The sequence below is a fragment of the Lampetra fluviatilis genome, chromosome 11 (assembly GCF_964198595.1).
Source record: "Lampetra fluviatilis chromosome 11, kcLamFluv1.1, whole genome shotgun sequence".
Classification (NCBI taxonomy): Eukaryota; Metazoa; Chordata; class Hyperoartia; order Petromyzontiformes; family Petromyzontidae; genus Lampetra; species Lampetra fluviatilis.
Genome location: NC_136285.1, coordinates 2007214 through 2024784, shown reverse-complemented (window position 1 = coordinate 2024784; position 17571 = coordinate 2007214).

The window sequence follows — 17571 nt, the reverse complement described above, 5'->3', positions numbered from 1 at the left end:
TGGCCACTCTTTTTTAACTCGTCACTTTTTTTGATGGCCATTCATCATCTTTTTCCGGCCAATTTTTTTCACTTTTTTTATGACCACTTTTTTTTACCAGTCAATTTTTTCTTTAATGGCCACTCTTTTTTTAACCAGTCACTTTTTTCGATGGCCACTTTTTTTTTAACGGTAATTTTTTTTGATGGCCACGTTCTTTTCCTGGCCAATTTATTTTGACTGGTCTTTCTTTTTTATGGGCCAATTTTTTGTGGTCACTTTTTTTAATGGCCATTCTTTTTTAACCAGTCACTTTTTTTATGGCCACTCTTTTTTAACCAGTCACTTTTTTTGATAGCCACTTTTTTTTAACCAGTAATTTTTTTTGATGGCCACATTCTTTTCCTAAGCCAATTTTTTGACTGGTCTTTCTTTTTGATGGGCCAATTTTTTGTGGTCACTCTTTTTTTAATGGCCATTCTTTTTTAACCGGTCATGTTTTTTATGGCCATTTCTTTTTTACTGGCGAATTTTTTTTGACTGGTCTTTTGTAATGGGCCAATTCTTTTTCTGGTCGGCCACTTCTTTTTTAATGGTCACTCTTTTTTAACCGGGCAATTTTTTTTCATGGCCATTCATCTTTTTTACCGGCCATTTTTTTTTATGCCACATCTTTTTTAACCGGGCAATTTTTTTTCATGGCCATTCATCTTTTTTACCGGCCCATTTTTTTCACTCTTTTTTTATGACCACTTTTTTTTACCAGTCAATTTTTTCTTTAATGGCCACTCTTTTTTAACCAGTAACTTTTTTTTAATGGCCACATTTTTAATGGCCACTTTTTTTTACCGGTTATTTTTTTTGTTGGCCACATTCTTTTACTGGCCAAATTTTTTTGACCGTTCTTTCTTTTTTATGGGCCAATTTTTTGTGGTCACTTTTTTTAATGGCCATTCTTTTTTAACCAGTCACTTTTTTTATGGCCACTCTTTTTTAACCAGTCACTTTTTTTGATAGCCACTTTTTTTTAACCAGTAATTTTTTTTGATGGCCACATTCTTTTCCTAAGCCAATTTTTTGACTGGTCTTTCTTTTTTATGGGCCAATTTTTTGTGGTCACTCTTTTTTTAATGACCATTCTTTTTTAACCGGTCATGTTTTTTATGGCCATATCTTTTTTACTGGCGAATTTTTTTTGACTGGTCTTTTGTAATGGGCCAATTCTTTTTCTGGTCGGCCACTTCTTTTTTAATGGTCACTCTTTTTTAACCGGGCAATTTTTTTTCATGGCCATTCATCTTTTTTACCGGCCCATTTTTTTCACTCTTTTTTTATGACCACTTTTTTTTACCAGTCAATTTTTTCTTTAATGGCCACTCTTTTTTAACCAGTAACTTTTTTTTAATGGCCACATTTTTAATGGCCACTTTTTTTTCCGGTTATTTTTTTTGTTGGCCACATTCTTTTACTGGCCAAATTTTTTTGACCGTTCTTTCTTTTTTATAGGCCAATTTTTTGTGGTCACATTTTTTAATGGCCATTCTTTTTTAACCAGTCACTTTTTTTTATGCCACATCTTTTTTACTGGCCATTTTTTTGGACTGGTCTTTTTTTATGGCCCAATTCTTTTTTGATCGGCCACTCTTTTTTAACCAGTCATTTTTTTTGATGGCCATTTATCTTTTTTACCTGCCAATTTTTAAAATTCTTTTCACGAGTTTTTATTTCACCAGTCAATTTTATTTTTACTGGTCTCTTTTTTTACGGGCCACCTACCTCCTCCTCCGCCGCCTCCGCCGCCTACGCCTCCACCGCCTCCACCGCCGCCTTCGCCGCCGCCTCCACCGCCTCCGCCGCCGCCTCCGCCTCCGCCTCCGCCGCCTCCGCCTCCACCGCCGCCTCCGCCACCACCTCTGCCGCCGCCACCTCCTCACTTTGTGTCATGGCCAATTATTTTTTAATTGACCAATTTTTTCTTGACTGGTCTATTTTTTTTTACGGGCCAATTGTTTGTGGTCACTCTTTTTGTAATAGCCATTCTTTTTTAACCGGTCATGTTTTTTATGGCCACTCTTTTTTAACTCGTCACTTTTTTTGATGGCCATTCATCATCTTTTTCCGGCCAATTTTTTTCACTTTTTTTATGACCACTTTTTTTTACCAGTCAATTTTTTCTTTAATGGCCACTCTTTTTTTAACCAGTCACTTTTTTTAATGGCCATTCTTTTTTAACCGGTCATGTTTTTTATGGCCATTTCTTTTTTACTGGCGAATTTTTTTTGACTGGTCTTTTGTAATGGGCCAATTCTTTTTCTGGTCGGCCACTTCTTTTTTAATGGTCACTCTTTTTTAACCGGGCAATTTTTTTTCATGGCCATTCATCTTTTTTACCGGCCATTTTTTTTTTATGCCACATCTTTTTTAACCGGGCAATTTTTTTTCATGGCCATTCATCTTTTTTACCGGCCCATTTTTTTCACTCTTTTTTTATGACCACTTTTTTTTACCAGTCAATTTTTTCTTTAATGGCCACTCTTTTTTAACCAGTAACTTTTTTTTAATGGCCACATTTTTAATGGCCACTTTTTTTTACCGGTTATTTTTTTTGTTGGCCACATTCTTTTACTGGCCAAATTTTTTTGACCGTTCTTTCTTTTTTATGGGCCAATTTTTTGTGGTCACTTTTTTTAATGGCCATTCTTTTTTAACCAGTCACTTTTTTTATGGCCACTCTTTTTTAACCAGTCACTTTTTTTGATAGCCACTTTTTTTTAACCAGTAATTTTTTTTGATGGCCACATTCTTTTCCTAAGCCAATTTTTTGACTGGTCTTTCTTTTTTATGGGCCAATTTTTTGTGGTCACTCTTTTTTTAATGACCATTCTTTTTTAACCGGTCATGTTTTTTATGGCCATATCTTTTTTACTGGCGAATTTTTTTTGACTGGTCTTTTGTAATGGGCCAATTCTTTTTCTGGTCGGCCACTTCTTTTTTAATGGTCACTCTTTTTTAACCGGGCAATTTTTTTTCATGGCCATTCATCTTTTTTACCGGCCCATTTTTTTCACTCTTTTTTTATGACCACTTTTTTTTACCAGTCAATTTTTTCTTTAATGGCCACTCTTTTTTAACCAGTAACTTTTTTTTAATGGCCACATTTTTAATGGCCACTTTTTTTTCCGGTTATTTTTTTTGTTGGCCACATTCTTTTACTGGCCAAATTTTTTTGACCGTTCTTTCTTTTTTATAGGCCAATTTTTTGTGGTCACATTTTTTAATGGCCATTCTTTTTTAACCAGTCACTTTTTTTTATGCCACATCTTTTTTACTGGCCATTTTTTTGGACTGGTCTTTTTTTATGGCCCAATTCTTTTTTGATCGGCCACTCTTTTTTAACCAGTCATTTTTTTTGATGGCCATTTATCTTTTTTACCTGCCAATTTTTAAAATTCTTTTCACGAGTTTTTATTTCACCAGTCAATTTTATTTTTACTGGTCTCTTTTTTTACGGGCCACCTACCTCCTCCTCCGCCGCCTCCGCCGCCTACGCCTCCACCGCCTCCACCGCCGCCTTCGCCGCCGCCTCCACCGCCTCCGCCGCCGCCTCCGCCTCCGCCTCCGCCGCCTCCGCCTCCACCGCCGCCTCCGCCACCACCTCTGCCGCCGCCACCTCCTCACTTTGTGTCATGGCCAATTATTTTTTAATTGACCAATTTTTTCTTGACTGGTCTATTTTTTTTTACGGGCCAATTGTTTGTGGTCACTCTTTTTGTAATAGCCATTCTTTTTTAACCGGTCATGTTTTTTATGGCCACTCTTTTTTAACTCGTCACTTTTTTTGATGGCCATTCATCATCTTTTTCCGGCCAATTTTTTTCACTTTTTTTATGACCACTTTTTTTTACCAGTCAATTTTTTCTTTAATGGCCACTCTTTTTTTAACCAGTCACTTTTTTTGATGGCCACTTTTTTTTTAACGGTAATTTTTTTTGATGGCCACGTTCTTTTCCTGGCCAATTTATTTTGACTGGTCTTTCTTTTTTATGGGCCAATTTTTTGTGGTCACTTTTTTTAATGGCCATTCTTTTTTAACCAGTCACTTTTTTTATGGCCACTCTTTTTTAACCAGTCACTTTTTTTGATAGCCACTTTTTTTTACCAGTAATTTTTTTTGATGGCCACATTCTTTTCCTAAGCCAATTTTTTGACTGGTCTTTCTTTTTGATGGGCCAATTTTTTGTGGTCACTCTTTTTTTAATGGCCATTCTTTTTTAACCGGTCATGTTTTTTATGGCCATTTCTTTTTTACTGGCGAATTTTTTTTGACTGGTCTTTTGTAATGGGCCAATTCTTTTTCTGGTCGGCCACTTCTTTTTTAATGGTCACTCTTTTTTAACCGGGCAATTTTTTTTCATGGCCATTCATCTTTTTTACCGGCCATTTTTTTTTTTATGCCACATCTTTTTTAACCGGGCAATTTTTTTTCATGGCCATTCATCTTTTTTACCGGCCCATTTTTTTCACTCTTTTTTTATGACCACTTTTTTTTACCAGTCAATTTTTTCTTTAATGGCCACTCTTTTTTAACCAGTAACTTTTTTTTAATGGCCACATTTTTAATGGCCACTTTTTTTTCCGGTTATTTTTTTTGTTGGCCACATTCTTTTACTGGCCAAATTGTTTTGACCGTTCTTTTTTTTTATAGGCCAATTTTTTGTGGTCACATTTTTTAATGGCCATTCTTTTTTAACCAGTCACTTTTTTTTATGCCACATCTTTTTTACTGGCCATTTTTTTGGACTGGTCTTTTTTTATGGCCCAATTCTTTTTTGATCGGCCACTCTTTTTTAACCAGTCATTTTTTTTGATGGTCATTTATCTTTTTTACCTGCCAATTTTTAAAATTCTTTTCACGAGTTTTTATTTCACCAGTCAATTTTATTTTTATTGGTCTCTTTTTTTACGGGCCACCTACCTCCTCCTCCGCCGCCTCCGCCGCCTACGCCTCCACCGCCTCCACCGCCGCCTTCGCCGCCGCCTCCACCGCCTCCGCCGCCGCCTCCGCCGCCTCCGCCGCCTCCGCCTCCACCGCCGCCTCCGCCACCACCTCTGCCGCCGCCACCTCCTCACTTTGTGTCATGGCCAATTATTTTTTAATTGACCAATTTTTTCTTGACTGGTCTATCTTTTTTTACGGGCCAATTGTTTGTGGTCACTCTTTTTGTAATGGCCATTCTTTTTTAACCGGTCATGTTTTTTATGGCCACTCTTTTTTAACTCGTCACTTTTTTTGATGGCCATTCATCATCTTTTTTCCGGACAATTTTTTTCACTTTTTTTATGACCACTTTTTTTTACCAGTCAATTTTTTCTTTAATGGCCACTCTTTTTTTAACCAGTCACTTTTTTGGATGGCCACTTTTTTTTGAACGGTAATTTTTTTTGATGGCCACGTTCTTTTCCTGGCCAATTTATTTTGACTGGTCTTTCTTTTTTATGGGCCAATTTTTTGTGGTCACTTTTTTTAATGGCCATTCTTTTTTAACCAGTCACTTTTTTTATGGCCACTCTTTTTTAACCAGTCACTTTTTTTGATAGCCACTTTTTTTTAACCAGTAATTTTTTTTGATGGCCACATTCTTTTCCTAAGCCAATTTTTTGACTGGTCTTTCTTTTTGATGGGCCAATTTTTTGTGGTCACTCTTTTTTTAATGGCCATTCTTTTTTAACCGGTCATGTTTTTTATGGCCATTTCTTTTTTACTGGCGAATTTTTTTTGACTGGTCTTTTGTAATGGGCCAATTCTTTTTCTGGTCGGCCACTTCTTTTTTAATGGTCACTCTTTTTTAACCGGGCAATTTTTTTTCATGGCCATTCATCTTTTTTACCGGCCATTTTTTTTTTTATGCCACATCTTTTTTAACCGGGCAATTTTTTTTCATGGCCATTCATCTTTTTTATCGGCCCATTTTTTTCACTCTTTTTTTATGACCACTTTTTTTTACCAGTCAATTTTTTCTTTAATGGCCACTCTTTTTTAACCAGTAACTTTTTTTTAATGGCCACATATTTTTAATGGCCACTTTTTTTACCGGTTATTTTTTTGTTGGCCACATTCTTTTACTGGCCACATTTTTTTGACCGTTCTTTCTTTTTTATGGGCCAATTTTTTGTGGTCACATTTTTTAATGGCCATTCTTTTTTAACCACTTTTTTTTATGCCACATCTTTTTTACTGGCCATTTTTTTGGACTGGTCTTTTTTACGGCCCAATTCTTTTTTGTTCGGCCACTTCTTTTTAATGGCCACTCTTTTTTAACCAGTCATTTTTTTTGATGGCCATTCATCTTTTTTACCTGGCAATTTTTAAAATTCTTTTTACGACTTATTTTTTTTCACCAGTCAATTTTATTTTTACTTGTTTTTTTATTACGGGCCACCTACCTCCTCCTCCGCCGCCTCCGCCTCCACCGCCGCCTCCGCCACCGCCTCTGCCGCCGCCACCTCCTCACTTTGTGTGATGGCCAATTATTTTTTTATTGACCAATTTTTTCTTGACTGGTCTATCTTTTTTTACGGGCCAATTTTTTGTGGTCACTCTTTTTTTAATGGCCATTCTTTTTTAACCGGTCACTTTTTTTATGGCCACTCTTTTTTAACTAGTCACTTTTTTTGATGGCCATTCATCATCTTTTTTCCGGCCAATTTTTTTCACTTTTTTTTTATGACCACTTTTTTTTTACCAGTCAATTTTTTCTTTAATGGCCACTCTTTTTTTAACCATTCACTTTTTTGGATGGCCACATTCTTTTACTGGCCAATTTTTTTGACTGGTCTTTCTTTTTTATGGGCCAATTTTTTGTGGTCACTCTTTTTTTAATGGCCATTCTTTTTTAACCCGTCATGTTTTTTTATGGCCACATCTTTTTTACTGGGCAATTTTTTTCGACTGGTCTTTTTTTATGGGCCAATTTTATTGTGGTCACTTTTTTTAATGGCCATTCTTTTTTAACCAGTCACTTTTTTTCATGCCACATCTTTTTTTACTGGCCAATCTTTTTTGACTGGTCTTTTTTAAAGGCCCAATTCTTTTTTGGTCGGCCATTTTTTTTTAATGGCCACTTTTTTAACCGGTAACTTTTTATCATGGCCATTCATCTTTTTTACTGGCCAATTTTTTTACTTTTTTTATGACCACTTTTTTTTTACCAGTTATTTTTTTCTTTAATGGACACTTTTTTAACCAGTCACTTTTTTTAATGCCACATCTTTTTTAATAGTCACTTTTTTAACCCGTCATGTTTTTTATGGCCACATCTTTTTTACTGGCCAATTTTTTTTGACTGGTCTTCTTTAATGGGCCAATTCTTTTCTGGTCGGTCACTTTTTGAAATGGTCACTCTTTTTTAACCGGTCACTCTTTTTTAATAGCCATTCTTTTTTAACCGGTCACTTTTTTTTATGGCCACTCTTTTTTAACCGGTCACTTTTTTTGATGGCCACTTTTTACGGGCCACCTACCTCCGCCTCCACCGCCTCCGCCGCCTCCGCCGCCTCCTCCGCCGCCACATCCGCCGCTTACGCCACCTCCGCCATCTTCGCCGCCTCCGACGCCGCCGCCTTCTCCACCGTCTCCGCCGCCTCCGACGCCGCCGCCTCACTTTGTGTGATGGCCAATAATTTTTTTATTGACTGGTCTTTCTTTTTTTACGGGCCAATTTTTTCTGGTCACTTTTTTTTATGGCCATTCTTTTTTAACCGGTTACATTTTTTGATGGCACATCTTTTTACTGGCCAATGTTTTTTTGACTGGTCTTTCTTATTTATGGGCCACTATTTTTTTACCGGTTATTTTTTTTGATGGCCACATTCTTTTACTGGCCAATTCTTTTAAGCGGTCACTTTTTTGATGGCCATTTATCTTTTTTACCGTCCAATTTTTTTCACTTTTTTTACGACCAGTTTTTTTTACCAGTCAAATTTTTTTTTTATGGCCACTCTTTTTTAACCAGTCACTTTTTTTGATGGCCACTTATCTTTTTTTATTGGCCACTTTTTTTTAACAGGTCACTTTTTTTGATGGCCACATTCTTTTACTGGCCAATTTTTAGTGAACGAACGTAACACTCACACTCGTGAACGTGACACACTCATGAACGTGACACCCACACTCGTGAACGTGACACCCACACTCGTGAACGTGACACCCACAATCGTGAACGTGACACACTCGTGAACGTGACACACACGTGAACGTGACACACACACGTGAACGTGACACTCACACTCGTGAACGTGACACTCACACGAGTGAACGTGACACACGAGTGTACGTGACACACGAGTGTACGTGACACACGAGTGAACGTGACACACGAGTGAACGCGACACACGAGTGAACGCGACACACTCGTGAATGCGACACACTCGTGAACGCGATACACACACACACACTGGTGAACGCGATACACACACACACACACTGGTGAACGCGATACACACACACACACTGGTGAACGCGACACACACACTGGTGAACGCGACACACACACACTGGTGAACGCGACACACACACACTGGTGAACGCAACACACACACACACTGGTGAACGCAACACACACACTGGTGAACGCGACACACACACACACACTCGTGAACGCGACACGCACACACACACACTCGTGAACGCGACACGCACACACACACACTCGTGAACGCGACACACACACACACTCGTGAACGCGACACACACACTCGTGAACGTGACACACACACACTCGTGAACGTGACACACACACACTCGTGAACGTGACACACACACACTCGTGAGCGTGACACACACACTCGTAAACGTGACACACACACTCGTGAACGTGACACACACACTCGTGAACGCGACACACACACTCGTGAACGTGACACACGAGTGAATGTGACACACTCACTTGTGAACGTGACACACGAGTGAATGTGACACACACACTCGTGAATGCGACACACACATTCGTGAACGTGACACAAGAGTGAATGTGACACACACACTCGTGAACGTGACACCCACACTCGTGAACGTGACACACACACTCTTGAACGCGACACACTCACTCGTGAACGTGACACACTCACTCGTGAACATGACACACTCACTCGTGAACATGACACACTCACTCGTGAACGTGACACTCACACTCGTGAACGTGACACTCACACTCGAGAACGTGACACTCACACTGGTGAACGCGACACACACACACTGGTAAACGCGACACACACACACACACTCGTGAACGCAACACGCACACACACACTCGTGAACGCGACACACACACACACTCGTGAACGCGACACACACACTCGTGAACGTGACACACACTCGTGAACGTGACACACACACACTCGTGAACGTGACACACACAATCGTGAACGTGACACACTCGTGAACGTGACACACACGTGAACGTGACACACACACGTGAACGTGACACTCACACTCGTGAACGTGACACTCACACGAGTGAACGTGACACACGAGTGAACGTGACACATGAGTGAACGTGACACACGAGTGTACGTGACACACGAGTGTACGTGACACACGAGTGAACGTGACACACGAGTGAACGCGACACACGAGTGAACGCGACACACTCGTGAATGCGACACACTCGTGAACGCGATACACACACACACACTGGTGAACGCGATACACACACACACACTGGTGAACGCGATACACACACACACACTGGTGAACGCGACACACACACTGGTGAACGCGACACACACACACTGGTGAACGCGACACACACACACTGGTGAACGCAACACACACACACACTGGTGAACGCAACACACACACTGGTGAACGCGACACACACACACACACTCGTGAACGCGACACGCACACACACACACTCGTGAACGCGACACGCACACACACACACTCGTGAACGCGACACACACACACACTCGTGAACGCGACACACACACTCGTGAACGTGACACACACACACTCGTGAACGTGACACACACACACTCGTGAACGTGACACACACACACTCGTGAACGTGACACACACACACTCGTGAACGTGACACACACACTCGTGAACGCGACACACACACTCGTGAACGTGACACACGAGTGAATGTGACACACTCACTTGTGAACGTGACACACGAGTGAATGTGACACACACACTCGTGAATGCGACACACACATTCGTGAACGTGACACAAGAGTGAATGTGACACACACACTCGTGAACGTGACACCCACACTCGTGAACGTGACACACACACTCTTGAACGCGACACAAACACTCGTGAACGCGACACACTCACTCGTGAACGTGACACACTCACTCGTGAACATGACACACTCACTCGTGAACATGACACACTCACTCGTGAACGTGACACTCACACTCGTGAACGTGACACTCACACTCGAGAACGTGACACTCACACTGGTGAACGCGACACACACACACTGGTAAACGCGACACACACACACACACACACTCGTGAACGCAACACGCACACACACACTCGTGAACGCGACACACACACACACTCGTGAACGCGACACACACACTCGTGAACGTGACACACACACACTCGTGAACGTGACACACACACACTCGTGAGCGTGACACACACACTCGTAAACGTGACACAAACACTCGTGAACGTGACACACACACTCGTGAACGTGACACACATACTCGTGAACGCGACACACACACTCGTGAACGTGACACACGAGTGAATGTGACACACTCACTTGTGAACGTGACACACGAGTGAATGTGACACACACACTCGTGAATGCGACACACACATTCGTGAACGTGACACAAGAGTGAATGTGACGCACACACTCTTGAACGCGACACAAACACTCGTGAACGCGACACACTCACTCGTGAACGTGACACACTCACTCGTGAACGTGACACACTCACTCGTGAACGTGACACTCACACTCGTGAACGTGACACTCACACTCGTGAACGTGACACTCACACTCGTGAACGTGACACACTCGTGAACGTGACACACTCGTGAACGTGACACCCACACTCGTGAACGTGACACACACACTCGTGAACGTGACACACTCGTGAACGTGACACACTCGTGAACGTGACACACTCGTGAACATGACACCCACACTCGTGAACGTGACACTCACACTCGTGAACGTGACACACTCGTGAACGTGACACACTCGTGAACATGACACCCACACTCGTGAACGTGACACACACACTCGTGAACATGACACACTCGTGAACGTGACACACTCGTGAACATGACGCCCACACTCGTGAACGTGACACACACACTCGTGAACGTGACACACTCGTGAACGTGACACACTCGTGAACGTGACACCCACACTCGTGAACGTGACACTCACACTCGTGAACGTGACACACTCGTGAACGTGACACACTCGTGAACATGACACCCACACACTCGTGAACGTGACACCCACACTCGTGAACGTGACACACACACTCGTGAACGTGACACACACACTCGTGAACGTGACACCCACACTCGTGAACGTGACACACACACTCGTGAACGTGACACACACACTCGTGAACGTGACACACACACTCGTGAACGTGACACACACACTCGTGAACGTGACACACACACTCGTGAACGCGACACACACACTCGTGAACGTGACACACGAGTGAATGTGACACACTCACTCGTGAACGTGACACACGAGTGAATGTGACACACACTCGTGAATGCGACACACACACTTGTGAACGTGACACACGAGTGAATGTGACACACACACTCGTGAACGTGACACACACACTCTTGAACGCGACACAAACACTCGTGAACGTGACACTCACTCGTGAATGTGACACACTCACTCGTGAACGTGACACCCACACACTCGTGAACGTGACACCCACACGAGTGAACGCGACACAAACACTCGTGAACGTGACACTCACTCGTGAACGTGACACTCACACTCGTGAACGTGACACCCACACTCGTGAACGTGACACCCACACGAGTGAACGTGACACACACACTCGTGAACATGACACACTCGTGAACGCGACACACACACACTCGTGAACGTGACACCCACACACTCGTGAACGTGACACCCACACTCGTGAACGTGACACACACACTCGTGAACGCGACACACACACTCGTGAACGTGACACACACACTCGTGAACGCGACACACACACTCGTGAACGTGACACACGAGTGAATGTGACACACTCACTCATGAACGTGACACACGAGTGAATGTGACACACACACTCGTGAACGTGACACACGAGTGAATGTGACACACACACTCGTGAACGTGACACACGAGTGAATGTGACACACACACTCGTGAACGTGACACACACACTCTTGAACGCGACACAAACACTCGTGAACGTGACACACTCACTCGTGAACGTGCCACACTCACTCGTGAACGTGACACTCACACTCGTGAACGTGACACCCACACTCGTGAACGTGACACCCACACTCGTGAACGTGACACACACACTCGTGAACATGACACACTCGTGAACGCGACACACACACTCGTGAACGCGACACCCACACTCGTGAACGTGACACACTCGTGAACGTGACACACACACTCGTGAACGTGAAACACACGTGAACGTGATACACACGTGAACGTGACACACACGTGAACATGACACACACGTGAACGCGACACACACACGAGTGAAGGCGACACCCACACGAGTGAAGGCGACACCCACACTCGTGAACGCGACACTCACACTCGTGAACGTGACACCCGCACTCGTGAAGGTGACACACGCACTCGTGAACGTGACACCCGCACTCGTGACGGTGACACACGCACTCGTGAACGTGACACACTCATGAACGTGACACACTCGTGAACGTGATACTCGTGAACGTGACATACACGTGAACGTGACACACACACACACGAGTGAACGTGACACTCACACTCGTGAACGTGACACCCGCACTCGTGAACGTGACACTTGTGAACGTGACACACGAGTGAATGTGACACACACACTCGTGAATGCGACACACACACTCGTGAACGTGACACACGAGTGAATGTGACACACACACTCGTGAACGTGACACACACACTCTTGAACGCGACACACTCACTCGTGAACGTGCCACACTCACTCGTGAACGTGACACTCACACTCGTGAACGTGACACCCACACTCGTGAACGTGACACCCACACTCGTGAACGTGACACACACACTCGTGAACATGACACACTCGTGAACGGGACACCCACACTCGTGAACGTGACACACACACTCGTGAACGTGACACACTCACTCGTGAACGTGCCACACTCACTCGTGAACGTGACACACTCGTGAACGGGACACCCACACTCGTGAACGTGACACACACACTCGTGAATGTGACACACACACTCGTGAACGTGCCACACTCACTCGTGAACGTGCCACACTCACTCGTGAACGTGACACTCACACTCGTGAACGTGACACCCACACTCGTGAACGTGACACACACACTCGTGAACATGACACACTCGTGAACGGGACACCCACACTCGTGAACGTCACACACTCGTGAACGTGATACTCACACTCGTGAAGGTGACACACACACTCGTGAACGTGACACTCGCACTCGTGAAGGTGACACATGCACTCGTGAACGTGACACCCGCACTCGTGACGGTGACACACGCACTCGTGAACGTGACACACCCATGAACGTGACACACTCGTGAACGTGATACTCGTGAACGTGACATACACGTGAACGTGACACACACACACGAGTGAACGTGACACTCACACTCGTGAACGTGACACCCGTACTCGTGAACGTGACACTCGTGAACGTGACATACACGTGAGCGTGACACACACACACGAGTGAACGTGACACTCACACTCATGAACGTGACACACAAGTGAACGCGACACCCGCACTCGTGAACGCGACACCCGCACTCGTGAACGCGACACCCGCACTCGTGAACGTGACACCCGCACTCGTGAACGTGACACACGCACTCGTGAACGTGATACTCGCACTCGTGAACGTGACACTCGCACTCGTGAACGTGACACTCGCACTCGTGAACGTGACACTCGCACTCGTGAACGTGACACTCGCACTCGTGAACGTGACACTCGCACTCGTGAACGTGACACTCGCACTCGTGAACGTGACACTCGCACTCGTGAACGTGACACTCGCACTCGTGAACGTGACACTCGCACTCGTGAACGTGACACTCGCACTCGTGAACGTGACACTCGCACTCGTGAACGTGACACTCGCACTCGTGAACGTGACACTCGCACTCGTGAACGTGACACTCGCACTCGTGAACGTGACACACGCACTCGTGAACATGACACTCGCACTCGTGAACGTGACACTCGCACTCGTGAACATGACACTCGCACTCGTGAACGTGACACACGCACTCGTGAACGTGACACACTCACTCGTGAACGTGACACCCACACTCGTGAAGGTGACACACGCACTCGTGAATGTGACACACGCACTCGTGAAGGTGACACCCGCACTCGTGAAGGTGACATACGCACTCGTGAACATGACACACTCGTGAACGTGACACTCACTCGTGAACGTGAAACACACACTCGTGAACGTGACACTCGCACTCGTGAACGTGACACTCGCACTCGTGAACGTGACACTCGCACTCGTGAACGTGACACTCGCACTCGTGAACGTGACACTCGCACTCGTGAACGTGACACTCGCACTCGTGAACGTGACACTCGCACTCGTGAACGTGACACTCGCACTCGTGAACGTGACACTCGCACTCGTGAACGTGACACTCGCACTCGTGAACGTGACACACGCACTCGTGAACGTGACACACTCACTCGTGAACGTGACACCCACACTCGTGAAGGTGACACACGCACTCGTGAACGTGACACCCACACTCGTGAACGTGACACACACACTCGTGAACATGACACACTCGTGAACGGACACCCACACTCGTGAACGTCACACACTCGTGAACGTGATACTCACACTCGTGAAGGTGACACACACACTCGTGAACGTGACACTCGCACTCGTGAAGGTGACACATGCACTCGTGAACGTGACACCCGCACTCGTGACGGTGACACACGCACTCGTGAACGTGACACACCCATGAACGTGACACACTCGTGAACGTGATACTCGTGAACGTGACATACACGTGAACGTGACACACACACACGAGTGAACGTGACACTCACACTCGTGAACGTGACACCCGTACTCGTGAACGTGACACTCGTGAACGTGACATACACGTGAGCGTGACACACACACGAGTGAACGTGACACTCACACTCATGAACGTGACACACAAGTGAACGCGACACCCGCACTCGTGAACGCGACACCCGCACTCGTGAACGCGACACACGCACTCGTGAACGTGATACTCGCACTCGTGAACGTGATACTCGCACTCGTGAACGTGATACTCGCACTCGTGAACGTGACACTCGCACTCGTGAACGTGACACTCGCACTCGTGAACGTGACACTCGCACTCGTGAACGTGACACTCGCACTCGTGAACGTGACACTCGCACTCGTGAACGTGACACTCGCACTCGTGAACGTGACACTCGCACTCGTGAACGTGACACTCGCACTCGTGAACGTGACACTCGCACTCGTGAATGTGACACACGCACTCGTGAAGGTGACACCCGCACTCGTGAAGGTGACATACGCACTCGTGAACATGACACACTCGTGAACGTGACACTCACTCGTGAACGTGAAACACACACTCGTGAACGTGACACTCGCACTCGTGAACGTGACACTCGCACTCGTGAACGTGACACTCGCACTCGTGAACGTGACACTCGCACTCGTGAACGTGACACTCGCACTCGTGAACGTGACACTCGCACTCGTGAACGTGACACTCGCACTCGTGAACGTGACACTCGCACTCGTGAACGTGACACTCGCACTCGTGAACGTGACACTCGCACTCGTGAACGTGACACTCGCACTCGTGAACGTGACACACGCACTCGTGAACGTGACACACTCACTCGTGAACGTGACACCCACACTCGTGAAGGTGACACACGCACTCGTGAATGTGACACACGCACTCGTGAAGGTGACACCCGCACTCGTGAAGGTGACATACGCACTCGTGAACATGACACACTCGTGAACGTGACACTCACTCGTGAACGTGAAACACACACTCGTGAACGTGACACACACACTCGTGAACGTGACACACACACTCGTGAACGTGACACACACACGAGTGAACACGACAAACACACGAGTGAACGTGACACACACACACACGAGTGAACGTGACACACACATTCGTGAACGTGACACTGTTGTATATGTGACCCTTTCTCTAAAATTCATATTAAGAATATTTCTGCCAATAATTTTTCTTCATACAACCAATCGCGGGGTCACTTGGAGCGCAAACAACAGAACCCCCCCCCCTCGCGAGCAGCTGCCGTGACACGCTCGCGACAGGAAGCCGGAGATGAACCATAAAAAATTGTGAAAGGACACACCCTGCCTCCTCATACAAAAGAGAGACGAAGGTGACACCCCTCCCTCCCACCAACGGAAAGAGGTCAGTCATAAAAAAAACACATGCCCCGCCCTCCCCGGACGAAAGAGAACACAGGCGTTTAGTTTTGGTTAACTTTTCACGTTTATCTTCTTGGTTCTTTCTTTCTACCGAAAGAACCAAGAAGATGAATCCCTGCAGTCACGAAAGCTTTAAATCGAAAATTTCCACGTTTCTTCTAATAACGAAAATCCAAACTTAGCGACAAAGATTAAGTGAACATTATCGCAGTACGCCTCACAATCACTCCAAGTAAAAAAAAACAGGCTAAAATCTACATTAGTTACTATTATTTCCCATTCATTATTTTAATACAAATGTTATTTATTTTTATCTTTATCTACGCGACTAAGCCAAAACGAATTCCCGAGCCTTGGGATGTCAAATAATAATAATAATAACACGAGAACAAACAGCACAAACCCAGGATACAGGCAGTGGAACGAAGGTTAGTAAAACCCTATGAATATACGTGGTAATAATAATGCTAAATCACAAATCTTGAATAAACACAAACCAAATAATAATTACGAGTAGTAGACAAAGGGTCATCTAGAAGAATTATAGGCGAAAGAAGTCAGTCATACCTAACCAAAATAGAATGTACTCCATAGGGAAAGAGCCTCCCAACCGCCTTTGTCTTCCTGCAGCACGGATAGCAAGATTTTCACACACAAGCAAAGAACATCTCCCCATAAAAAAAAATCCACCCTCGATGGAAATACTGTGAACCCGGCTACAACATACCTTGAATCATTTACAATCAAAATTACAAGTAATGTTATAAGAAGTAAAGTGAGTCATTTTAACTTCCAAACAGAAAACTGAAAAACTTGGAAGTTTGTGTGAGACAAAGAGTCACACCCACCGCCGGAGACGGAGAAACCCCACTCCTCCTTCC